Genomic DNA, 26,682 nt, shown 5'->3' on the forward strand with positions numbered 1-26,682 from the left:
TGAATCTGTCGGACTCTCTCTGACTCACTCTGCAACTCTGTGACACTCTGTGACACTCTTGGACAATCTCTGACACACTCTGAATCTCTCTGAAACTTTCTGACACTCTGTGACACTCTCTGACACTCTCGGACACTCTCTGAAACTCTCTGAACATCTCTGACACTCTCTGAAACTCTCTGAAACTCTCTGAAACTCTCTGACTCTCTCTGAATCTCTCTGAAACTCTCTGACACTCTGTGACACTCTCAGAAACTCTCTGAAACTCTCTGAAACTCGCTGACACTCTCTGACTCTCTCTGAAACTCTCTGACACTCTCTGACACTCTCGGACACTCTCTGACACTCTCTGATACTCTTTGACAATCTCAGACACTGTCTGACTCTCTCTGAAACTCTCTGAAACTGTCTGACAATCTCTGACACTCTCTGACACTCTCTGAAGCTCTCTGAAACTCTATGAAATTCTGTTACACTCTATGAAACTCACTGACACTCTCTGAAACTCTCTGACACTCTCTGAAACTTTCTATCACTCTCGGAAACTCTATGAAACTCTCTGAAATTCTCTGAAACTTTCTGACACTCTCTGAAACTCTCTGAAACTCTCTGACACTCTCAGAATCTCTCTGGAAATCTCTGACACTCTTTCACCCTCTGTGACACTCGCTAAAACTCTCTGACACTCTCTGACAATCTCAGACCCTCTCAGGCACTCTCTGAAACTCTTTGAAACTCTCTGACACTCCCTGACACTCTCTGAAACTCTCTGAAACTCGCTGACACTCTCTGACTCTCTCTGAAACTCTCTGACACTCTCTGATACTCTCGGACACTCTCTGACACTCTCTGATACTCTTTGACAATCTCAGACACTGTCTGACTCTCTCTGAAACTCTCTGAAACTCTCTGACACTCCCTGACACTCTCTGAAGCTCTCTGAAACTCTCTGACACTCTCTGACACTCTCTGAAACTCTCTGAAACTCTCTGACACTCTCTGAAACTTTCTGACACTCTCTGAAACTCTCTGAAACTCTCTGAAACTCTCTGACACTCTCAGAATTTCTCAGAAGCTCTCTGGAACTCTCTGACACTCTCTCACACTCTGTGACACTCGCTGAAACTCTCTGACACTCTCTGACAATCTCAGACACTCTCAGATACTCTCTGAAACTCTTTGAAACTCTCTGACACTCTCTGAATCTCTCTGAAACTCTCCGACACTCTGTGACACTCTCTGAAACTTTCTGGCACTCTCTGACACTCTCTGAAGATCTCTGAAACTCTCTGAATACCTCTGACACTCTCTGAAACTCTGTGACACTCTCTGAAACACTCTGGCACTCTCTTACACTCTCCGATACACTCAGAATCTGTCAGAAACTCTCAGGCACTCTCTGACACTCTCAGAAAGTCTCTGAAACTCTCTGACACTCTCTGAAACACTCTGGCACTCTCTGACACTCTCCGACACACTCAGAAACTGTCAGAAACTCTCAGGCACTCTCTGACACTCTCAGAATATCTCTGAAACTCTCTGACAATCTCTGAAACACTGTGACACTCTTTGAAACACTCTGTGACACTCTCAGACACTCTCTGACACTCTCTGACACTGTCAGAAACTCTCAGACACTATCTGAAACTTTCTGAATCTCTCAGACACTCTCTGACACTCTCTGATACTCTTTGACACACTTTGACTATCTCAGACACTGTCTGACTCTCTCTGAAACTCTCTGAAACTCTCTGACACTCTCTGACACTCCCTGACACTCTCTGAAGCTCTCTGAAACTCTCTGACACTCTCTGCCACTCTCTGAAACTCTCTGAAACTCTCTGACACTCTCTGAAACTTTCTGACACTCTCTGAAACTCTCTGAAACTCTCTGAAACTCTCTGACACTCTCAGAATCTCTCAGAAGCTCTCTGGAACTCTCTGACACTCTCTCACACTCTGTGACACTCTCAGAAACTCTCTGACACTCTCTGACACTTTCTGAAACTCTCGGACACTATGTGACACTTTCTGAATCTCTCGGTCACTCTCTGACAATCTCTGACTCTCTCCGACACTCTCTGATACTCTCTGACACTCTCTGAATCTCTCTGACACTCTCTGACACTCTGTGACAATCTCTGAAACTTTCTGGCACTCTCTGACATTCTCTGACACTCTCTGAAGATCTCTGAAACTCTCTGAAAATCTCTGACACTCTCTGAAACTCTGTGAAACTCTCTGAAACACTCAGACACTCTCTGACACTCTCAGACACTCTCTGACACTATTTGACACTTTCTGAAACTCTCGGACTCTCTCTGACTCACACTGCAACTCTGTGACACTCTGTGACACTCTCGGACACTCTCTGACACACTCTGTTCTCTCTGAAACTCTCTGACACTCTGTGACACTCTCTGACACTCTCTGAAACTCTCTGAACATCTCTGACACTCTCTGAAACTCTCTGACTCTCTCTGACTCGCTCTGAAACTCTCTGACACTCTGTGACATTCTCAGACACTCTCTGACACTCTCTGACACTTTCTTAAACTCTCTTATACTATCTGACACTTTCTGAATCTCTCGGACACTCTCTGACACTCTCTGACACTTTCTGAAGCTCTCTGACACTATCTGACACTTTCTGAATCTCTCAGACACACTCCGACACTCTCAGAAAGTCTCTGAAACTCTCTGACACGCTCTGAAACTCTCTGAAACTGTCTGACACTCTCTGACACTCTCTGACACTCTCTGACACTCTCTGAAGCTCTCTGAAACTCTCTGAAACTCTGTTACACTCTCTGAAACTCTCAGACACTCTCTGAAACTCTCTGACACACTCTGAAACTTTCTATCACTCTCTGAAACTCTGAAACTCTCTGAAACTCTCTGACACTCTCAGAATCTCTCTGGAATTCTCTGACACTCTCTCACACTCTGTGACACTCTCTGAAACTCTCTGATACTCTCTGACAATCTCAGACACTCTCAGACACTCTCTGAAACTCTCTGAAACTCTCTGACACTCCCTGACACTCTCTGAAACTCTCTGACACTCTCTGAAACTCTCTGAAACTCTCTGACACTCTCTGACTCTCTCTGAAACTCTCTGAAAATCTCTGACACTCTCTGAAACTCTGTGACACACTCTGAAACACTCTGACACTCTCTGACACTCTCAGACACTCTCTGACACTCTCTGACACTTTCTGAAACTCTCTGAAACTATCTGACACTTTCTGAAACTCTATGGCTACTCTCTGACACACTCTGGAACTCTGTGACACTTTGTGACACTCTCTCACACCCTCAGACACTCTCTGAAACTCTGACTCTCACTGACACTCTGTGACACTCTCTGAAACTCTTCGACACTCTCTGACACTCTCGGAATCTCTTCGACACTCTCTGACACTCTCAGATACTCTCTGACACTCTCTGAAACTCTCTGACACTCTCTGAAATTCTCTGACACTCTCTGACACTCACTGACACTCTCTGAATCTCTCTGAAGCTCTCTGGCACTCTCTGACACTCTCTGAAGATCTCTGAAACTCTCTGAAAATCTCTGACACTCTCTGAAACTCTGTGACACTCTCTGAAACACTCTGGCACTCTCTGACACTCTCCGACACACTCAGAAACTGTCAGAAACTCTCAGGCACTCTCTGACACTCTCAGAATATCTCTGAAACTCTCTGACACTCTCTGAAACTCTGTGACACTCTCTGAAACACTCTGGCACTCTCTGAAACTCTCCGACACACTCAGAAACTGTCAGAAACTCTCTGACACTCTGTGACACTCTCAGACACTCTCTGACACTCTCTGACACTTTCTGAAACTCTCAGACACTATCTGAAACTTTCTGAATCTCTCGGACACTCTCTGACACTCTCTGATACTCTTTGACACTCTTTGACAATCTCAGACACTCTCTGACACTCTCTGACACTTTCTGAAACTCTCAGACACTATCTGAAACTTTCTGAATCTCTCGGACACTCTCTGACACTCTCTGATACTCTTTGACAATCTTTGACAATCTCAGACACTGTCTGACTCTCTCTGAAACTCTCTGAAACTCTCTGACACTCTCTGACACTCCCTGACACTCTCTGAAGCTCTCTGAAACTCTCTGACACTCTCTGACACTCTCTGAAACTCTCTGAAACTCTCTGACACTCTCTGAAACTTTCTGACACTCTCTGAAACTCTCTGAAACTCTCTGAAACTCTCTGACACTCTCAGAATCTCTCAGAAGCACTCTGGAACTCTCTGACACTCTCTCACACTCTGTGACACTCGCTGAAACTCTCTGACACTCTCTGACACTCCCTGACACTCTCTGAAACTCTCTGAAACTCGCTGACACTCTCTGACTCTCTCTGAAACTCTCTCACACTCTCTGACACTCTCAGACATTCTCTGACACTCTCTGACAGTTTCTGAAACTCTCTGACACTTTCTGACACTTTCTGAACCTCTCGGTCACTCTCTGACACTCTCTGACTCTCTCTGACACTCTCTGACACTCTCTGAATCTCTCTGAAGATCTCTGACACTTTGTGACACTCTCTGAAACTTTCTGGCACTCTCTGACACTCTCTGAAGATCTCTGAAACTCTCTGAAAATCTCTGACACTCTCTGAAACTCTGTGACGCACTCTGAAACACTCTGACACTCTCTGACACTCTCAGAAACCCTCTGACACTTTCTGAAAGTCTCGGACACTATGTGACACTTTCTGAATCTCTCGGTCACTCTCTGACAATCTCTGACTCTCTCTGAGACTCTCTGATACACTCTGAATCTCTCTGAAACTCTCTGACACTCACTGTCACTCTCTGAAACTTTCTGGCACTCTCTGACACTCTCTGACACTCTCTGAAGATCTCTGAAACTCACTGAAAATCTCTGACACTCTCTGAAACTCTGTGAAACTCTCTGAAACACTCAGACACTCTCTGACACTCTCAGACGCTCTCTGACACTATTTGACACTTTCTGAAACTCTCGGACTCTCTCTGACTCACTCTGCAACTCTGTGACACTCTGTGACACTCTCGGACACTGTCTGACACACTCTGAATCTCTCTGAAACTTTCTGACACTCTGTGACACTCTCTGACACTCTCGGACACTCTCTGAAACTCTCTGAACATCTCTGACACTCTCTGAAACTCTCTGAAACTCTCTGAAACTCTCTGAAACTCTCTGACACTCTGTGACACTCTCAGACACTATCTGACACTTTCTGAATCTCTCGGACACTCTCTGACACTCTCTGACACTTTCTGAAGCTCTCTGACCCTATCTGACACGTTCTGAATCTCTCAGACACACTCCGACACACTCAGAAAATCTCAGAAACTCTCTGGCACTCTCTGACACTCTCAGAAAGTCTCTGAAACTCTCTGAAAGTCTCTGAAACTCTCTGAAACTCTCTGAAACTGTCTGACACTCTCTGACACTCTCTGAAAATCTCTGAAACTCTATGAAACTCTGTTACACTCTCTGAAACTTTCTATCACTCTCAGAAACTCTCTGAAACTCTCTGAAACTCTCTGACACTCTCAGAATCTCACAGAAGCTCCCTGGAACTCTCTGACACTCTCTCACACTCTGTGACACTCTCTGAAACTCTCTGGCACGCTCTGACAATCTCAGACACTCTCTGAAACTCTCTGAAACTCTCTGACACTCCCTGACACTCTCTGAAACTCTCTGAAACTTTCTGACACTCTCTGAAAATCTCTGACAATCTCTGACACACTCAGAAACTGTGAGAAACTCTCTGACACTCTGTGACAATCTCAGACACTCTCTGACACTCTCTGACACTTTCCAAAACTCTCTGACACTATCTGAAACTTTCTGAATCTCTCAGTCACTCTCTGACACTCTCTGATACTCTTTGACACTCTTTGACAGTCTCAGACACTGTCTGACTCTCTCTGAAACTCTCTGAAACTCTCTGACACTCTCTGACACCCCCTGACACTCTCTGAAGCCCTCTGAAACTCTCTGACACTCTCTGACACTCTCTGAAACTCTCTGAAACTCTCTGACACTCTCTGAAACTTTCTGACACTCTCTGAAACTCTCTGAAACTCTCTGACACTCTCAGAATCTCTCAGAAGCTCTCTGGAGCTCTCTGACACTCTCTCACACTCTGTGACACTCGCTGAATCTCTCTGACACTCTCTGACAATCTCAGACAATCTCAGACACTCTCTGAAACTCTTTGATACTCTCTGACACTCCCTGACACTCTCTGAAACTCTCTGAAACTCGCTGACACTCTCTGACTCTCTCTGAAACTCTCTGACACTCTCTGACACTCTCAGACACTCTCTGACACTCTCTGACAGTTTCTGAAACTCTCTGACACTTTCTGACACTTTCTGAACCTCTCGGACACTCTCTGACACTCTCTGACTCTCTCTGACACTCTCTGAATCTCTCTGAAGATCTCTGACACTTTGTGACACTCTCTGAAACTTTCTGGCACTCTCTGACACTCTCTGAAGATCTCTGAAAATCTCTGAAAATCTCTGACATTCTCTGAAACTCTGTGACGCACTCTGAAACACTCTGACACTCTCTGACACTCTCAGAAACTCTCTGACACTCTCTGACACTTTCTGAAACTCTCGGACACTATGTGACACTTTCTGAATCTCTCGTTCACTCTGACAATCTCTGACTCTCTCTGACACTCTCTGATACACTCTGAATCTCTCTGAAACTCTCTGACACTCACTGAAACTCTCTGAAACTTTCTGGCACTCTCTGAAACTCTCTGACACTCTGTGACACTCTCAGACACTATCTGACACTTTCTGAATCTCTCGGACACTCTCTGACACTCTCTGACACTTTCTGAAGCTCTCTGACACTATCTGACACGTTCTGAATCTCTCAGACACACTCCGACACACTCAGAAAATCTCAGAAACTCTCTGGCAGTCTCTGACACTCTCAGAAAGTCTCTGAAACTCTCTGACACTCTCTGAAACTCTCTGAAACTGTCTGACACTCTCTGACACTCTCTGACACTCTCTGAAGCTCTCTGAAACTCTATGAAACTCTATGAAACTCTGTTACACTCTCTGAAACTCTCTGACACTCTCTGAAACTTTATATCACTCTCTGAAACTCTCTGAAACTCTCTGACACTCCCTGACAATCTCTGAAACTCTCTGAAACTTTCTGACACTCTCTGAAACTCTATGAAACTCTCTGAAACTCTCTGACACTCTCAGAATCTCTCAGAAGCTCTCTGGAACTCTCTGACACTCTCAGGCACTCTCTGACACTCTCAGAAAGTCTCTGAAACTCTCTGACACTCTCTGAATCTCTCTGAAGATCTCTGACACTTTGTGACACTCTCTGAAACTTTCTGGCACTCTCTGACACTCTCAGACAATCTCAGACACTCTCAGACACTCTCTGAAACTCTTTGAATCTCTCTGACACTCCCTGACACTCTCTGAAACTCTCTGAAACTCGCTGACACTCTCTGACTCTCTCTGAAACTCTCTGACACTCTCTGACACTCTCAGACACTCTCTGACACTCTCTGACAGTTTCTGAAACTCTCTGACACTTTCTGACACTTTCTGAACCTCTCGGACACTCTCTGACACTCTCTGACTGTCTCTGACACTCTCTGAATCTCTCTGAAGATCTCTGACACTTTGTGACACTCTCTGAAACTTTCTGGCACTCTCTGACACTCTCTGAAGATCTCTGAAAATCTCTGAAAATCTCTGACATTCTCTGAAACTCTGTGACGCACTCTGAAACACTCTGACACTCTCTGACACTCTCAGAAACTCTCTGACACTCTCTGACACTTTCTGAAACTCTCGGACACTATGTGACACTTTCTGAATATCTCGTTCACTCTCTGACAATCTCTGACTCTCTCTGACACTCTCTGATACACTCTGAATCTCTCTGAAACTCTCTGACACTCACTGACACTCTCTGAAACTTTCTGGCACTCTCTGACACTCTCTGACACTCTCTGAAGATCTCTGAAACTCACTGAAAATCTCTGACACTCTCTGAAACTCTGTGAAACTCTCTGAAACACTCAGACACTCTCTGACACTCTCAGACGCTCTCTGACACTATTTGACACTTTCTGAAACTCTCGGACTCTCTCTGACTCACTCTGCAACTCTGTGACACTCTGTGACACTCTCGGACACTCTCTGACACTCTCTGAACATCTCTGACACTCTCTGAAACTCTCTGAAACTCTCTGAAACTCTCTGACTCTCTCTGAAACTCTCTGACACTCTGTGACACTCTCAGACACTATCTGACACTTTCTGAATCTCTCGGACACTCTCTGACACTCTCTGACACTTTCTGATGCTCTCTGACACTATCTGACACGTTCTGAATCTCTCAGACACACTCCGACACACTCAGAAAATCTCAGAAACTCTCTGGCAGTCTCTGACACTCTCAGAAAGTCTCTGAAACTCTCTGACACTCTCTGAAACTCTCTGAAACTGTCTGACACTCTCTGACACTCTCTGACACTCTCTGAAGCTCTCTGAAACTCTATGAAGCTCTATGAAACTCTGTTACACTCTCTGAAACTCTCTGACACTCTCTGAAACTTTATATCACTCTCTGAAACTCTCTGAAACTCTCTGACACTCCCTGACAATCTCTGAAACTCTCTGAAACTTTCTGACACTCTCTGAAACTCTATGAAACTCTCTGAAACTCTCTGACACTCTCAGAATCTCTCAGAAGCTCTCTGGAACTCTCTGACACTCTCAGGCACTCTCTGACACTCTCAGAAAGTCTCTGAAACTCTCTGACACTCTCTGAAACTCTTTGACACTCTCTGACACTCTCCGACTCACTCAGAAACTGTCAGAAACTCTCAGGCACTCTCTGACACTCTCAGAAAGTCTCTGAAACTCTCTGACTCTCTCTGAAACTCTCTGAAACTCTTTGACACGCTTTGACACTCTCAGACAATGTCTGACTCTCTTTGAAACTCTCTGACACTCTCTGAAACTCTCTGAAACTGTCTGACACTATCCGAAAGTCTCTGACGCTCTCTGAAGCTCTCTGAAACTCTCTGACACTCTGTGACATTTTCTGAAACTCTCTGACACTCTCTGAAACTTTCTGACACTCTCTGAAGCTCTCTGAAACTATCTGAAACTCTCTGACACTCTCAGAAACACTCAGAAACCCTCTGAAACTCTCTGACACTGTCTGACACTCTTTGACTCTCTCTGATATTCTCTGAAAATCTCTGACACTCTCTGACAAACTCAGAAACTCTCTGAAGCTCTCCGACACACCATGACACTCTCAGACACTCTCTGAAACTCTCTGGCACTCTGTGACACACTCTGAAATTCGTTGACAATCTCTGAAACTCTCTGACAAACTCACAATCTCTCAGAAACTCTCTGACACTCTCTGACACTCTCAGACACTCTCTGAAACTTTCTGACACTCTCTGACACTACCTGACACTTTCTGAATCTCTCGGACTCTCTCTGACACTCTCTGACTCTCTCTGACACTCTCTGATACTCTCTGACACTCTCTGAATCTCTCTGAAACTCTCTGACACTCTGTGACACTCTCTGAAACTTTCTGGCACTCTCTGACACTCTCTGAAGATCTCTGAAACTTTCCGAAAATCTCTGACACTCTCTGAAACTCTGTGACACTCTCTGCAACACTCTGAAAATCTCTGACACTCTCAGACTCTCTCTGAAACTCTCTGACACTCTGTGACACTCTCTGAAATTCGCTGACAATCTCTGAAACTCTCTGACAAACTCACTATCTCTCAGAAACTCTCTGACACTCTCTGACACTCTCAGACACTCTCTGAAGCTCTCTGACAATCTCTGACACTATCTGAAACTTTCTGAATCTCTCTGACATTCTCTGATACTCTCTGACACTCTCTGAATCTCTCTGAAACTCTCTGACACTCTGTGACACTCTGAAAATTTCTGGCACTCTCTGACACTCTCTGAAGATCTCTGAAACTCACTGAAAAGCTCTGACACTCTCTGAAACTCTGTGACACTCTCTGAAACACTCTGACACTCTCTGACACTCTCTGACTCTCGCTGACACTCTCTGATACTCTCTGACACTCACTGACACTCTGTGACACTCGCTGAAACACTCTGACACTCTCTGACACTCTCTGACTCTCGCTGACACTCTCTGATACTCTCTGAAACTCTCTGACACTCTGTGACACTCTCTGAAATTCGCTGACAATCTCTGAAACTCTCTGACAAACTCACTATCTCTCAGAAACTCTCTGACACTCTCTGACACTCTCAGACACTCTCTGAAGCTCTCTGACACTCTCTGACACTATCTGAAACTTTCTGAATCTCTCTGACATTCTCTGATACTCTCTGACACTCTCTGAATCTCTCTGAAACTCTCTGACACTCTGTGACACTCTCTGAAACTTTCTGGCACTCTCTGACACTCTCTGAAGATCTCTGAAACTCACTGAAAATCTCTGACACTCTCTGAAACTCTGTGACACTCTCTGAAACACTCTGAAAATCTCTGACACTCTCAGACACTCTCTGACTCTCTCTGACACTTTCTGAAACTCTCGGACACTCTCTGAATCACTCTGCAAATCTGTGACACTCTGTGACACTCTCTGACACTCTCTGAATCTCTCTGAAACTGTCTGACACTCTGTGACACTCTCTGACACTCTCTGACACTCTCTGAATCTCTCTGAAACTCCCTGACACTCTCTGACCCTCTCTGACACTCTCTGAATCTCTCTGAAACTCCCTGACACTCTCTGACACTCTCTGACACTTTCTGACTCTCTCTGACACTCTCTGAACATCTCTGAAACTCTCTGAAAATCTCTGAAACTCTCTGACACTCTGACTCTCTCTGAAAATCTCTGACACTCTCTGACACTGTCTGAAACTCTCAGATATTCTCTGACACTCTCTGACTCTCTCTGACACTCTCTGATACTCATTGACACTCTCTGAATCTCTCTGAAACTCTCTGACACTCTGTGACACTCTCTGAAACTTTCTGGCACTCTCTGACACTCTCTGACACTCTCTGACACTCTGTGACACTCTCTGAAACTTTCTGGCAATCTCTGACACTCTCTGAAGATCTCTGAAACTCTCTGAAAATCTCTGACACTCTCTGAAAATCTGTGACGCTCTCTGAAACACTCTGACACTCTCTGACAGTCTCAGACACTCTCTGACACTCTCTGACACTCTCCGAAACTCTCTGACACGCTCTGACACTCTGTGACACACTGTGAAACTTTCTGACACTCTCTGACACTATCTGAAGCTCTCTGGAACTCTCTGAAAATCTCTGACACTCGCTGACACTCTCAGACACTCTCTGACACACTCTGAAACTCTCTGACACTCTCTGACACGTTCTGACTCTCTCTGAAACTCTCTGACACTCTCTGACACTCTGTGGCACACTGTGAAACTCTCGGACACTCTCTGACACGCGGTGACACTCTCTGACACACTCAGAAACTCTCTGAACCCTCTGACAGTCTGTGAAAGTCTCTGAAACTCTCTGACACTCACAGATACTCTCAGAAACTCTCTGACATTCTCTGACACTCTCTGACATTCTTTGACAATCTCCGACACTCTCTGAATCTCTCTGACACTCTCTGACACTCTGTAACACACTGTGAAACTCTCTGATACTCTCTGACACTCACAGAGACTCTCCGAAACTCTCCGACATTCTCTGAAAGTCTCTGACACTCTCTGACACTCTCTGGCACTCTCTGACACTCTCTGACACTCTGTGACACTCTCTGAAACGCTCTGACACTCTGTGACGCACTGTGAATCTCTCTGACACGTTCTGACACTCTCTGACACTATCTGACACTCTGTGAAACTCTGTGAAACTCTCTGACACTCTCTGACAGTCTCTGACACTCTGTGACACTCCCTGACACACTCAGAAAATCTCAGAACCCTCTGACACTCTCTTACACTCACAGATACTCTCAGAAACTCTCCGACATTCTCTGACACTCTCTGACACTCTCTGACACTCTCAGACACTCTCTGACACTCTCTGACTTTCTCTGAAACTCTTTGACACTCTCTGACACTCTCAGACAATCTCTGACACTCTCTGAAATTCTCTGAAATTATCTGACACTCTCTGACACTCTCCGACACACTCAGAAACTGTCAGAAATTCTCAGGCACTCTCTGACACTCTCAGAAAGTCTCTGAAACTCTCTGAAAGTCTCTGGCACTCTCTGACACTCTCTGACGCTCTCTGAAGCTCTCTGATGCTCTCTGACACTCTGTGACACTCACTGAAACTCTCTGAAAGTCTCTGACCCTCTCTGGCACTCTCTGAAACTTTCTGACACTCTCTGAAACACACTGATTCTCTCTGAAGCTCTCTGAAAATCTCTGACTCTCTCAGAAACTACCAGAAACTCTCTGAAACTCTCTGAAACTCTCTGATACTCTCTGACACGCTGTGACACTCTATGACATTCTCCGACAAACTCAGAAACTCTCAGAAACTCTCTGACACTCTTTGACACTCGCTGACACTCTCTGAAACTCTCTGACACTCTCTGACACACTCTGACACTTTCTGAAACTCTCTGACACTATCTGACACTTTCTGAATCTCTCAGACACTCTCTGACACTCTCTGACACTTTCTGAAACTCTCTGACACTTTCTGAAACTCTCGGACACTCTCTGACACACTCTGCAACTCTGTGACACTCTCTGACACTCTCTGACAGTCTCTGAAACTCTCTGAAACTCCCTGACACTCTCTGACACTCTCTGAAACTTTCTGACACTCTGTGACACTCTCTGACATTCTCCGACACACTCAGAAGCTCTCAGAAACTCTCTGACACTCTCTGATACTCGCTGACACTCTCTGAAACTTTCTGACACTCTCTAAAACTCTCAGAAGCTCTCTGAAACTCTCTGAAACTCTCTGACACTCTCTGACAATCTCTGACAAACTCAAATACTCACAGAAACTCTCTGACACTCTCAGACACTCTCTGAAACTCTCTGACACTCTCTGAAACTCTCTGACACTCTCTGACACTCTCTGAAACTCCCTGACACTCTCTGACACTCTCTGACACTTTCTGAAACTCTGACACTATCTGACATCGGGGGCAGGCTGCAGTGACCGGGCCTCTGGCACGGGGTCCTGCACTGTGGCTCAGAAGGGAAGGAGGGAGAATGGGAGAGCACTAGTCATCGGGGACTCGATGGTGAGGAGTACGGACAGGCGGTTCTGTGGGCGCAGGCGAGACGCACGGATGGTTTGTTGCCTCCCTGGTGCCAGGGTCCGTGATGTTTGTGATCGCGTCTTCAGGATCCTTAAAGGGGAGGGGGAGCAGCCAGAGGTCGTGGTGCACATTGGCACCAACGACGTAGGAAGGAAGGGTGGCACAGATGTTAGAAGTGAGTTTAGGGAGTTAGGCTGGAAGCTGAAAGCTCGGACGGACAGAGTTGTTATCTCTGGTTTGTTGCCGGCGCCACGTGATAGTGAGGCTAGGAATAGGGAGAGAGCACAGCTGAACACGTGGCTGCAGGAATGGTGTAGGAGGGAGGGCTTCCAGTTCTTGGATAATTGGACTGCATTCTGGGGAAGATGGGACCTGTTCAAACAGGACGGGCTGCATCTGAACCAGAGGGGCACCAATATCCTGGGAGGGAGGTTTGCTAGTACTGTTCGGGAGGGTTTAAAATAGTTTGGGAGGGGGATGGGAACCGGACTTGTACTCCAGGGACCAGTGGGTCCACTCAGAAAGACAAAGAGTGTAGTGAGGTATTGGGGAAGGTAGCACTGTCACAGAGGACAGATGGGCACGGAGAAGGGTTAAAGTGCGTATACTTCAACGCAAGAAGCATCAGGAATAAGGTGAGTGAATTGAAGGCGTGGATGGGCACTTGGGACTACGATGTTGTGGCCATCACTGAAACGTGGATAGGTGAGGGGGAGGAATGGTTTTTGGAGGTACCTGGTTATAGATGTTTTCATAAGATTAGGAATGGTGGTAAAAGAGGTGGGGGGGTGGCATTGTTAGTTAGAAATAGTGTAACAACTGCTGAAAGAATTTTCGAGGAGGATCTGCCGACTGAGGCACTGTGGGTTGAGGTCAGGAACAGGAAAGGAGCAGTCACCTTGATGGGAGTTTTCTATAGGCCCCCCAATAGCAGCAGGGAGGTGGAAGAGCAGATTGGGAAACAGATTTTGGAAAGGAGCAGAAGTCACAGGGTAGTAATTATGGGGGATTTCAACTTCCCAAATATTGATTGGCAACTCTTTAGATCGAATAGTTTGGATGGGGTAGTGTTTGTGCAGTATGTCCAGGAAGCTTTTCTGACTCAGTATGTAGACTGCCCGACCAGAGGGGAGGCAATATTGGATTTGGTACTAGGTAATGAACCAGGGCAAGTGATAGAGCTGTTGGTGGGCGAGCACTTTGGAGATAGTGATCACAATTCTGTAGCATTCACTGTGGTAATGGAGAGGGATAGGTATGTGCAACAGGGCAAGGTTTACAATTGGGGGAAGGGTAGATATGATGCTGTCAGGCAGGAACTGAGGAGCATAAGTTGGGAGCATATGCTGGCAGGGAAGGGCACGGTCGAAATGTGGAACTTTTTCAAGGAGCAGATAGTAGGGGCCATTGATAAGCATGTCCCTGTCAGACAGGGAAGGGATGGTCATGTGAGGGAACCGTGGTTGACAAGAGAGGTTGAGAGTCTTGTTAGGAAGAAGAAGGATGCGTATATAAAGTTGAGGAAAAAGGGCACAGGCATAGCTCTGGAGGGATACAAGATGGCCAGGAAGGATCTGAAGAAAGGGATTAGGAGAGCTAAGAGAGGGCATGAAAAATGCTTGGCGGGTAGGATAAAAGAAAACCCCAAGGCCTTTTACGCGTATGTCAGAAATATGAGGATGACTAGGGGGACCATAGGTCCGGTCAAGGACAATAGCGGGAGACTGTGTGTTGAGCCGGAAGAGATAAGTGAGGTTTTGAATGAGTACTTCTCTTCGGTATTTACGAATGAGAAGGGGTGTATTACTGAAGAGGACGGTGTGAAACAGACTGGTAAGCTCGAGGAAGTGCTCGTTAGGAGGGAAGATGTGTTGGGGTTTTTGAATAACTTGAAGATAGACAAGTCTCCCGGGCCTGACGGGGTATATCCAAGGATGTTATGGGAAGCAAGGGATGAAATTGCAGAGCCGCTGGCAATGATCTTTTCATCTTCTCTGCTGACGGGGGTGGTACCAGGTGATTGGAGGGTGGCAAATGTTGTGCCCCTGTTCAAGAAAGGGAATAGGAACAACCCTGGGAATTACAGGCCAGTTAGTCTTACTTCGGTGGTAGGCAAGTTGATGGAAAAGGTGCTGAGGGATAGGATTTCTGAGCATCTGGAAAGACACTACTTGATTCGGGACAGTCAGCACGGTTTTGTGAGGGGTAGGTCTTGCCTCACAAGCCTGATTGAATTCTTTGAGCAGGTGACCAAGCAAGTGGATGAGGGTAAACCAGTGGATGTGGTGTACATGGATTTTAGTAAGGCATTTGATAAGGTCCCCCATGGTAGACTTATGGAGAAAGTCAGGAGGCATGGGATAGTGGGGAATGTGGCCAGTTGGATTAAGAATTGGCTAACTGATAGAAGGCAGAGAGTGGTCTTAGATGGTAAATACTCAGCCTGGAGCCCAGTTACCAGTGGCGTGCCGCAGGGATCAGTTCTGGGTCCTCTCCTGTTTGTGATTTTTATTAACGACTTGGATGAGGAAGTCGAAGGGTGGGTCAGTAAATTTGCAGATGATACAAAGGTTGGTGGAGTTGTGGATACCGAGGAGGGCTATTGCCGTCTGCAAAGGGACTTGGATAGGTTGCAGTGCTGGGCTGAAAAGTGGCAGATGGAGTTTAACCCTGAAAAGTGTGAGGTCGTCCATTTTGGAAGGACAAACATGAATGCAAAATACTGGGTTAACGGTAGGGTTCTTGGGCATGTGGAGGAGCAGAGAGACCTTGGGGTCTATGTGCATAGATCATTGAAAGTTGCAACTCAAGTGGATAGGGCTGTGAAGAAGGCATATGGGGTGTTAGCGTTCATTAGCAGAGGGATTGAATTTAAGAGCCGTGAGGTGATGATGCAGCTGTACAGGACCTTGGTAAGGCCTCATTTGGAGTACTGTGTGCAGTTCTGGTCGCCTCATTTTAGGAAGGATGTGGAAGCCTTGGAGAGGGTGCAGAGGAGATTTACCAGGATGTTGCCTGGAATGGAGAATAAGTCTTACGAGGAAAGGCTGAACATTCTAGGCCTCTTCTCATTAGAAAGGAGAAGGATGAGGGGTGACATGATAGAGGTTTATAAGATGATCAGGGGAATAGATAGGGTAGACAGTCAGAAACTTTTTCCCCGGGTGGAGCAAAGCGTTACAAGGGGTCATAAATTTAAGGTGAAGGGTGGGAGATATAAGGGGGATGTCAGGGGAAGGTTCTTTACCCAGAGAGTGGTCGAGGCATGGAATGCCTTGCCCGGGGAAGTTGTTGAGTCAGAAACTTTAGGGACTTTCAAAAGGCTTTTGGATAGGTATATGGATAAAGGAGAATGATGGGGTATAGATTAAATTGTCCTTGACAGAGGACAAAGGATCGGCACAACATTGTGGGCCGAAGGGCCTGTTCTGTGCTGTATGTTCTATGTTCTATGTTCTATGTTCTATGACACTTTCTGAATCTCTCAGACACTCTCTGAAACTCTCTGACTCACTCTGAAACTCTCTGAAACTCTTTGACACGCTTTGACACTCTCAGACAATGTCTGACTCTCTTTGAAACTCTCTGACACTCTCTGAAACTCTCTGAAACTGTCTGACACTATCCGAAAGTCTCTGACGCTCTCTGAAGCTCTCTGAAACTCTGTGACATTTTCTGAAACTCTCTGACACTCTCTGAAACTTTCTGACACTCTCTGAAGCTCTCTGAAACTATCTGAAACTCTCCGACACTCTCAGACACTCTCTGACACTCTCAGACACTCTCTGACACTCTCTGAAACTCTCTGAAACTGTCTGACACTATCCGAAAGTCTCTGACGCTCTCTGAAGCTCTCTGAAACTCTCTGACACTCTGTGACATTTTCTGAAACTCTCTGACACTCTCTGAAACTTTCTGACACTCTCTGAAGCTCTCTGAAACTATCTGAAACTCTCTGACACTCTCAGAAACACTCAGAAACTCTCTGAAACTCTCTGACACTGTCTGACACTCTTTGACACTCTCTGATATTCTCTGAAAATCTCTGACACTCTCTGACAAACTCAGAAACTCTCTGAAGCTCTCCGACACACCATGACACTCTCAGACACTCTCTGAAACTCTCTGGCACTCTGTGACACACTCTGAAATTCGCTGACAATCTCTGAAACTCTCTGACAAACTCACAATCTCTCAGAAACTCTCTGACACTCTCTGACACTCTCAGACATTCTCTGAAACTTTCTGACACTCTCTGACACTACCTGACACTTTCTGAATCTCTCGGACTCTCTCTGACACTCTCTGACTCTCTCTGACACTCTCTGATACTCTCTGACACTCTCTGAATCTCTCTGAAACTCTCTGACACTCTGTGACACTCTATGAAACTTTCTGGCACTCTCTGACACTCTCTGAAGATCTCTGAAACTTTCCGAAAATCTCTGACACTCTCTGAAACTCTGTGACACTCTCTGCAACACTCTGAAAATCTCTGACACTCTGAGACTCTCTCTGAAACTCTCTGACACTCTGTGACACTCTCTGAAATTCGCTGACAATCTCTGAAACTCTCTGACAAACTCACTATTTCTCAGAAACTCTCTGACACTCTCTGACACACTCAGACACTCTCTGAAGCTCTCTGACACTCTCTGACACTATCTGAAACTTTCTGAATCTCTCTGACATTCTCTGATACTCTCTGACACTCTCTGAATCTCTCTGAAACTCTCTGACACTCTGTGACACTCTGAAAATTTCTGGCACTCTCTGACACTCTCTGAAGATCTCTGAAACTCACTGAAAATCTATGACACTCTCTGAAACTCTGTGACACTCTCTGAAACACTCTGACACTCTCTGACACTCTCTGACTCTCGCTGACACTCTCTGATACTCTCTGACACTCACTGACACTCTGTGACACTCTCTGAAACACTCTGACACTCTCTGACACTCTCTGACTCTCGCTGACACTCTCTGATACTCTCTGAAACTCTCTGACACTCTGTGACACTCTCTGAAATTCGCTGACAATCTCTGAAACTCTCTGACAAACTCACTATCTCTCAGAAACTCTCTGACACTCTCTGACACTCTCAGACACTCTCTGAAGCTCTCTGACACTCTCTGACACTATCTGAAACTTTCTGAATCTCTCTGACATTCTCTGATACTCTCTGACACTCTCTGAATCTCTCTGAAACTCTCTGACACTCTGTGACACTCTCTGAAACTTTCTGGCACTCTCTGACACTCTCTGAAGATCTCTGAAACTCACTGAAAATCTCTGACACTCTCTGAAACTCTGTGACACTCTCTGAAACACTCTGAAAATCTCTGACACTCTCAGACACTCTCTGACTCTCTCTGACACTTTCTGAAACTCTCGGACACTCTCTGAATCACTCTGCAAATCTGTGACACTCTGTGACACTCTCTGACACTCTCTGAATCTCTCTGAAACTCTCTGACACTCTGTGACACTCTCTGACACTCTCTGACACTCTCTGAATCTCTCTGAAACTCCCTGACACTCTCTGACCCTCTCTGACACTCTCTGAATCTCTCTGAAACTCCCTGACACTCTCTGACACTCTCTGACACTTTCTGACTCTCTCTGACACTCTCTGAACATCTCTGAAACTCTCTGAAAATCTCTGAAACTCTCTGACACTCTGACTCTCTCTGAAAATCTCTGACACTCTCTGACACTGTCTGAAACTCTCAGATATTCTCTGACACTCTCTGACTCTCTCTGACACTCTCTGATACTCATTGACACTCTCTGAATCTCTCTGAAACTCTCTGACACTCTGTGACACTCTCTGAAACTTTCTGGCACTCTCTGACACTCTCTGAAGATCTCTGAAACTCTCTGAAAATCTCTGACACTCTCTGACACTCTGTGACACACTGTGAAACTTTCTGACACTCTCTGACACTCTCTGAAGCTCTCTGGAACTCTCTGAAAATCTCTGACACTCGCTGACACTCTCAGACACTCTCTGACACTCTCTGAAACTCTCTGACACTCTCTGACACGTTCTGACTCTCTGAAACTCTCTGACACTCTCTGACACTCTGTGGCACACTGTGAAACTCTCGGACACTCTCGGACACTCTCTGAAACTCTCTGACACTCTCTGACACGTTCTGACTCTCTCTGAAACTCTCTGAAACTCTCTGACACTCTCTGACAATCTCTGACAAACTCAAATACTCACAGAAACTCTCTGACACTCTCAGACACTCTCTGAAACTCTCTGACACTCTCTGAAACTCTCTGACACTCTCTGACACTCTCTGAAACTCCCTGACACTCTCTGACACTCTCTGACACTTTCTGAAACTCTGACACTATCTGACACTTTCTGCATCTCTCAGACACTCGCTGACACTCTCTGACACTTTCTGAAACTCTCTGACACTTTCTGAAACTCTCGGACACTCTCTGACACACTCTGCGACTCTGTGACACTCTGTGACACTCTCTGAAACTCTCTGAAACTCCATGACAGAGAGATTCAGAGAGTGTCAGAGAGTGTCAGAGAGTATCACAGAGTTGCAGAGTGTGTCAGACAGTGTCCGAGAGTTTCAGAAAGTGTCAGATAGTGTCAGAGAGTTTCGGAAAGTGTCAGAGAGTGTCAGAGAGCGTCTGAGAGTTTCAGAGATTATCAGAGTGTTTCAGAGAGTGTCAGAGAGTGTCAGAGAGTTTCAGAGAGAGTCAGAGAGTGTCAGAGAGTTTCAGAGAGTGTCAGAGAGTTCAGAGAGTGTCAGAGAGTGTCAGAGTGTTTCAGAGAGTTTCAGAGAGTGTCTGAATATGTCTGAGAGTGACAGAAAGTTTCAGAGAGTGTCAGAGAGTGTCAGAGAGTGTCAGAGAGTTTTAGAGAGTGTCAGAGAGTTTCAGAAAGTGTCTGAGAGCATGAGAGAGTGTCAGAGAGTGTCAGTGAGTTTCAGAGAGCTTCTGAAAGTTTCTGAGAGTGTCAGAGAGTTTCAGAGAGTTTCAGAGAGTTTCAGAGAGTGTCAGAAAGTTTCAGAGAGTGTCAGAGAGTGTCAGAGAGTTTCAGAGAGTTTCAGAGAGATTCAGAGAGTGTCAGGGAGTGTCAGAGAGTGTCAGAGAGTTTCGGAGATTTTCAGAGAGAGTCAGACAGTGCCCGAGAGTGTCAGAGAGTGTCAAATAGTTTCAGAGAGTGTCAGAGAGTGTCAGAGAGTGTCAGAGAGGTTCAGATAGTGTCAGAGAGTTTCAGAGACTTTCTGAGAGTGTCATAGAGTGCCTGAGATTTTCTGACAGTTTCTGAGTGTGTCGGAGAGTGTCAGAGAGTGTCAGAGTGTTTCAGAGAGTGTCACAGAGTTTCAGAGAGTGTCAGAGATTTTCAGAGAGTTTCAGAGATCTTCGGAGAGTGTCAGAGAGTGCCAGAAATTTTCAGAGAGTGTCACAGAGTGTCAGAGAGCTTCAGAGATATTCAGAGAGTGTCAGGGAGTGTCAGAGAGTGTCAGAGAATTTCAGAGAGTGTCAGAGAGTTTCAGAGAGTGACAGACAGTATCTGAGAATGTCAGAGAGTGCCGAAGAGTTTCAGAGAGTGTCAGAGAGAGTCAGAGAGTTTCAGAGAGTGTCACAGAGCGTCAGTGAGAGTCAGAGAGTTTCAGAGAGTTTCAGAGAGTGTCAGAGAGTGTTAGAGAGTTTCAGAGAGTGTCACAGAGTGTCAGTGAGTGTCAGGGAGTATCACAGAGTGTCAGCGAGAATCAGAGAGTGTCAGCGAGTGTCAGATAGTGTCAGAGAGTTTCAGAGACTTTCTGAGAGTGTCAGAGAGTGCCTGAGAGTTTCTGACAGTTTCTGAGTGTGTGGGAGAGTGTCAGAGAGTGTCAGACTGTTTCAGAAAGCGTCACAGAGTTTCAGAGAGTGTCAGAGATTTTCAGAGAGTTTCAGAGATCTTCTGAGTATGTCAGAGAGTTCCGAAGAGTTTCAGAGAGTGTCAGAGAGTGTCAGAGAGTGTCAGAGAGTTTCAGAGAGTGTCACAGAGTGTCAGTGAGTGTCAGGGAGAATCAGAGAGTGTCAGCGAGAATCAGAGAGTGTCAGCGAGTGTCAGAGAGTGTCAGAGAGTTTCAGAGATGTCAGAGAGTGTCAGAGAGTGCCAGAGAGTTTCAGAGAGCTTCACAGAGTGTCAGTGAGTGTCAGAGAGTATCAGAGACTTTCAGTGAGAGTCAGAGAGTGTCAGCGAGTGTCGGAGAGTGTCAGAGAGTTTCAGAGAGTGTCAGAGAGTGTCAGAGAGTTTCAGAGAGTTTCAGAGAGCGTCAGAGAGTTTCAGAGAGTTTCACAGACTTTCTGAGAGTGTCAGAGAGTGCCTCAGAGTTTCTGAATGTTTCTGAGTATGTCGGAGAGTGTCAGAGAGTGTCAGACAGTTTCAGAGAATGTCACAGAGTGTCACAGAGTGTCACAGAGTTTCAGAGAGATTCAGAGAGTGTCAGAGAGTGTCAGAGAGTGTCACAGAGTGTCACAGAGCTGCAGAGTGTGTCAGAGAGTGTCTGAGAGTTTCAGAAAGTGTCAGATAGTATCAGCGAGTGTCAGAGTGTGTCAGAGAGTGGCACAGAGTGTCAGAGAGTGTCAGAGTGTCAGAGAGTTTCAGAGAGTTTCTGATAGTTTCTGAGAGTGTCAGAGAGTTTCAGAGAGTTTCAGAGAGCTTCAGTGTGTTTCAGAGAGTGTCAGAAAGTTTCAGAGAGTTTCAGAGAGCTTCACAGAGTGTCAGTGAGTGTCAGAGAGTATCAGAGACTTTCAGTGAGAGTCAGAGAGTGTCAGCGAGTGTCAGAGAGTGTCAGAGAGTTTCAGAGAGTGTCAGAGAGTGTCAGAGAGTTTCAGAGAGTTTCAGAGAGTGTCAGAGAGTTTCAGAGAGTTTCACAGACTTTCTGAGTGTGTCAGAGAGTGCCTCAGAGTTTCTGAAAGTTTCTGAGTATGTCGGAGAGTGTCAGAGAGTGTCAGACAGTTTCAGAGAATATCACAGAGTGTCACAGAGTGTCACAGAGTTTCAGAGAGATTCAGAGAGTGTCAGAGAGTGTCAGAGAGTGTCACAGAGCTGCAGAGTGTGTCAAAGAGTGTCTGAGAGTGTCAGAGTGTTTCAGAGAGTGTCACAGAGTTTCAGAGAGTGTCAGAGATTTTCAGAGAGTTTCAGAGATCTTCAGAGACAGCAAGAAAATTTCAGAGAGTGTCACAGAGTGTCAGAGAGCTTCAGAGAGATTCAGAGAGTGTCAGACAGTATCAGAGAATGTCAGAGAGAGTCGAAGAGTTTCAGAGAGTGTCAGAGAGTGTCAGAGAGTTTCCGAGAGTGTCACAGAGTGTCAGTGAGAGTCAGAGAGTTTCAGAGAGTGTCAGAGAGTGTCAGAGAGTTTCAGAGAGTGTCACAGAGTGTCAGTGAGTGTCAGAGAGTATCAGAGAGTGTCAGCGAGAGTCAGAGAGTGTCAGAGAGTTTCAGAGAGTGTCAGAGAGTGTCCGAGAGTTTCAGAAAGTGTCAAATAGTGTCAGAGAGTTTTAGAACGTGTCAGAGAGTGTCAGAGAGTGTCTGAGACTCTCAGAGAGTGTCAGAATGTTTCAGAGAGTGTCACAGAGTTTCAGAGAGTGTCAAAGAGTTTCAGAGAGTTACAGAGAGTGTCAGAGAGTTTCAGAGAGTGTCCGAGAGTTTCAGAGACATTCTGAGAGTGTCAGAGAGTGCCAGATAGTTTCTGAGAGTTTCTGAGTGTGTCGGAGAGTGTCAGAGAGCGTCAGAGAGTTTCGAGATTTTCAGAGAGTTTCAGAGATGTTCAGACAGTGTCAGAGAGTGTCAAAAGTTTCAGAGAGTGTCAGAGAGTGTCAGGGAGTTTCAGAGAGATTCAGAGACTGTCAGAGAGTGTCAGAGAGTGCCAGAGAGTGTCAGAGAGTTTCACAGAGTTGCAGAGTTTGTCAGACAGTGTCCGAGAGTTTCAGAATGTGTCAGATAGTGTCAGAGAGTTTCGGAAAGTGTCAGAGAGTGTCAGAGAGTGTCTGAGAGTTTCAGAGAGCTTCAGAGTGTGTCAGGGAGTGTCAGAGAGTGTCAGAGAGTTTCGGAGATTTTCAGAGAGATTCAGACAGTGTCCGAGAGTGTCAGAGAGTGTCAAATAGTTTCAGAGAGTGTCAGAGAGTGTCAGAGATGTTCAGATATTGTCAGAGAGTTTCAGAGACTTTCTGAGAGTGTCAGAGAGTGCCTGAGAGTTTCTGACAGTTTCTGAGTGTGTCGGAGAGTGTCAGAGAGTGTCAGAGATTTTCAGAGAGTTTCAGCGATCTTCAGAGACAGCAAGAAAATTTCAGAGAGTGTCACAGAGTGTCAGAGAGCTTCAGAGACATTCAGAGTGTGTCAGAAAGTATCAGAGAATGTCAGAGAGAGCCGAAGAGTTTCAGAGAGTGTCAGAGAGTGCCAGAGAGTTTCCGAGAGTGTCACAGAGTGTCAGTGAGAGTCAGAGAGTGTCAGGGAGTGTCAGAGTGTGTCAGAGAGTTTCAGAGGGTGTCACAAAGTGTCAGTGAGTGTCAGAGAGTATCAGAGAGTGTCAGCGAGAGTCAGAGAGTGTCAGAGAGTGTCAGAGAGTGTCAGAGAGTTTCAGAGAGTGTCAGAGATTGTCCGAGAGTTTCAGAAAGTGTCAAATAGTGTCAGAGAGCTTCAGAACGTGTCAGAGACTGTCAGAGAGTGTCTGAGACTCTCAGAGAGTGTCAGAATGTTTCAGAGAGTGTCTTAGAGTTTCAGAGAGTGTCAGAGATTTTCAGAGAGTTTCAGAGATCTTCAGAGAGTGTCAGAGATTGCCAGAAAGTTTCAGAGAGTGTCACAGAGTGTCAGAGAGTGTCAGAGAGTTTCAGAGATTGCCAGAAAGTTTCAGAGAGTGTCACAGAGTGTCAGAGAATGTCTGAGAGTTTCAGAGAGTTTCTGACAGTTTCTGAGAGTGTCAGAGAGTTTCAGAGAGTTTCAGAGAGCTTCAGAGAGCTTCAGTGTGTTTCAGAGAGTGTCAGAGAGTTTCAGAGTGTTTCAGAGAGTGTCACAGAGTTTCAGAGAGTGTCAGAGATTTTCAGAGAGTTTCAGAGATCTTCAGAGACAGCAAGAAAATTTCAGAGAGTGTCACAGAGTGTCAGAGAGCTTCAGAGAGATTCAGAGAGTGTCAGACAGTATCAGAGAATGTCAGAGAGAGTCGAAGAGTTTCAGAGAGTGTCAGAGAGTGTCAGAGACTTTCCGAGAGTGTCACAGAGTGTCAGTGAGAGTCAGAGAGTTTCAGAGAGTGTCAGAGAGTGTCAGAGAGTGTCACAGAGTGTCAGTGAGTGTCAGAGAGTATCAGAGAGTGTCAGCGAGAGTCAGAGAGTGTCAGAGAGTGTCAGAGAGTTTCAGAGAGTGTCAGAGAGTGTCCGAGAGATTCAGAAAGTGTCAAATAGTGTCAGAGAGTTTCAGAACGTGTCAGAGAGTGTCAGAGAGTGTCTGAGACTCTCAGAGAGTGTCAGAATGTTTCAGAGAATGTCACAGAGTTTCAGAGAGTGTCAAAGAGTTTCAGAGAGTTTCAGAGAGTGTCAGAGAGTGTCAGAGAGTTTCAGAGAGTGTCAGACAGTTTCAGAGACATTCTGAGAGTGTCAGAGAGTGCCAGAGAGTTTCTGAGGGTTTCTGAGTGTGTCGGAGAGTGTCAGAGAGCGTCAGAGAGTTTCGAGATTTTCAGAAAGTTTCAGAGATGTTCAGAGAGTGTCAGAGAGTGTCTGAAAGTTTCAGAGAGTGTCAGGGGGTTTCAGAGAGATTCAGAGACTGTCAGAGAGTGTCAGAGAGTGCCAGAGAGTGTCAGAGAGTTTCACAGAGTTGCAGAGTTTGTCAGACAGTGTCCGAGAGTTTCAGAAAGTGTCAGATAGTGTCAGAGAGTTTCGGAAAGTGTCAGAGAGTGTCAGAGAGTGTCTGAGAGTTTCAGAGAGCTTCAGAGAGTGTCAGGGAGTGTCAGAGAGTGTCAGAGAGTTTCGGAGATTTTCAGAGAGAGTCAGACAGTGTCCGAGAGTGTCAGAGAGTGTGAAAGAGTTTCAGAGAATGTCACAGAGTTTCAGAGAGTGTCAAAGAGTTTCAGAGAGTTTCAGAGAGTGTCAGAGAGTGTCAGAGAGTTTCAGAGAGTGTCAGAGAGTTTCAGAGACATTCTGAGAGTGTCAGAGAGTGCCAGAGAGTTTCTGAGACTTTCTGAGAGTGTCAGAGAGTGCCTGAGAGTTTCTGACAGTTTCTGAGTGTGTCGGAGAGTGTCAGAGAGTGTCAGAGATTTTCAGAGAGTTTCAGCGATCTTCAGAGACAGCAAGAAAATTTCAGAGAGTGTCACAGAGTGTCAGAGAGCTTCAGAGACATTCAGAGTGTGTCAGAAAGTATCAGAGAATGTCAGAGAGAGCCGAAGAGTTTCAGAGAGTGTCAGAGAGTGCCAGAGAGTTTCCGAGAGTGTCACAGAGTGTCAGTGAGAGTCAGAGAGTGTCAGGGAGTGTCAGAGTGTGTCAGAGAGTTTCAGAGGGTGTCACAAAGTGTCAGTGAGTGTCAGAGAGTATCAGAGAGTGTCAGCGAGAGTCAGAGAGTGTCAGAGAGTGTCAGAGAGTGTCAGAGAGTTTCAGAGAGTGTCAGAGATTGTCCGAGAGTTTCAGAAAGTGTCAAATAGTGTCAGAGAGCTTCAGAACGTGTCAGAGACTGTCAGAGAGTGTCTGAGACTCTCAGAGAGTGTCAGAATGTTTCAGAGAGTGTCTTAGAGTTTCAGAGAGTGTCAGAGATTTTCAGAGAGTTTCAGAGATCTTCAGAGAGTGTCAGAGATTGCCAGAAAGTTTCAGAGAGTGTCACAGAGTGTCAGAGAGTGTCAGAGAGTTTCAGAGATTGCCAGAAAGTTTCAGAGAGTGTCACAGAGTGTCAGAGAATGTCTGAGAGTTTCAGAGAGTTTCTGACAGTTTCTGAGAGTGTCAGAGAGTTTCAGAGAGTTTCAGAGAGCTTCAGAGAGCTTCAGTGTGTTTCAGAGAGTGTCAGAGAGTTTCAGAGTGTTTCAGAGAGTGTCACAGAGTTTCAGAGAGTGTCAGAGATTTTCAGAGAGTTTCAGAGATCTTCAGAGACAGCAAGAAAATTTCAGAGAGTGTCACAGAGTGTCAGAGAGCTTCAGAGAGATTCAGAGAGTGTCAGACAGTATCAGAGAATGTCAGAGAGAGTCGAAGAGTTTCAGAGAGTGTCAGAGAGTGTCAGAGACTTTCCGAGAGTGTCACAGAGTGTCAGTGAGAGTCAGAGAGTTTCAGAGAGTGTCAGAGAGTGTCAGAGAGTGTCACAGAGTGTCAGTGAGTGTCAGAGAGTATCAGAGAGTGTCA

This window comes from Heterodontus francisci, chromosome 41, assembly GCF_036365525.1.
Source record: "Heterodontus francisci isolate sHetFra1 chromosome 41, sHetFra1.hap1, whole genome shotgun sequence".
Taxonomy (NCBI): domain Eukaryota; kingdom Metazoa; phylum Chordata; class Chondrichthyes; order Heterodontiformes; family Heterodontidae; genus Heterodontus; species Heterodontus francisci.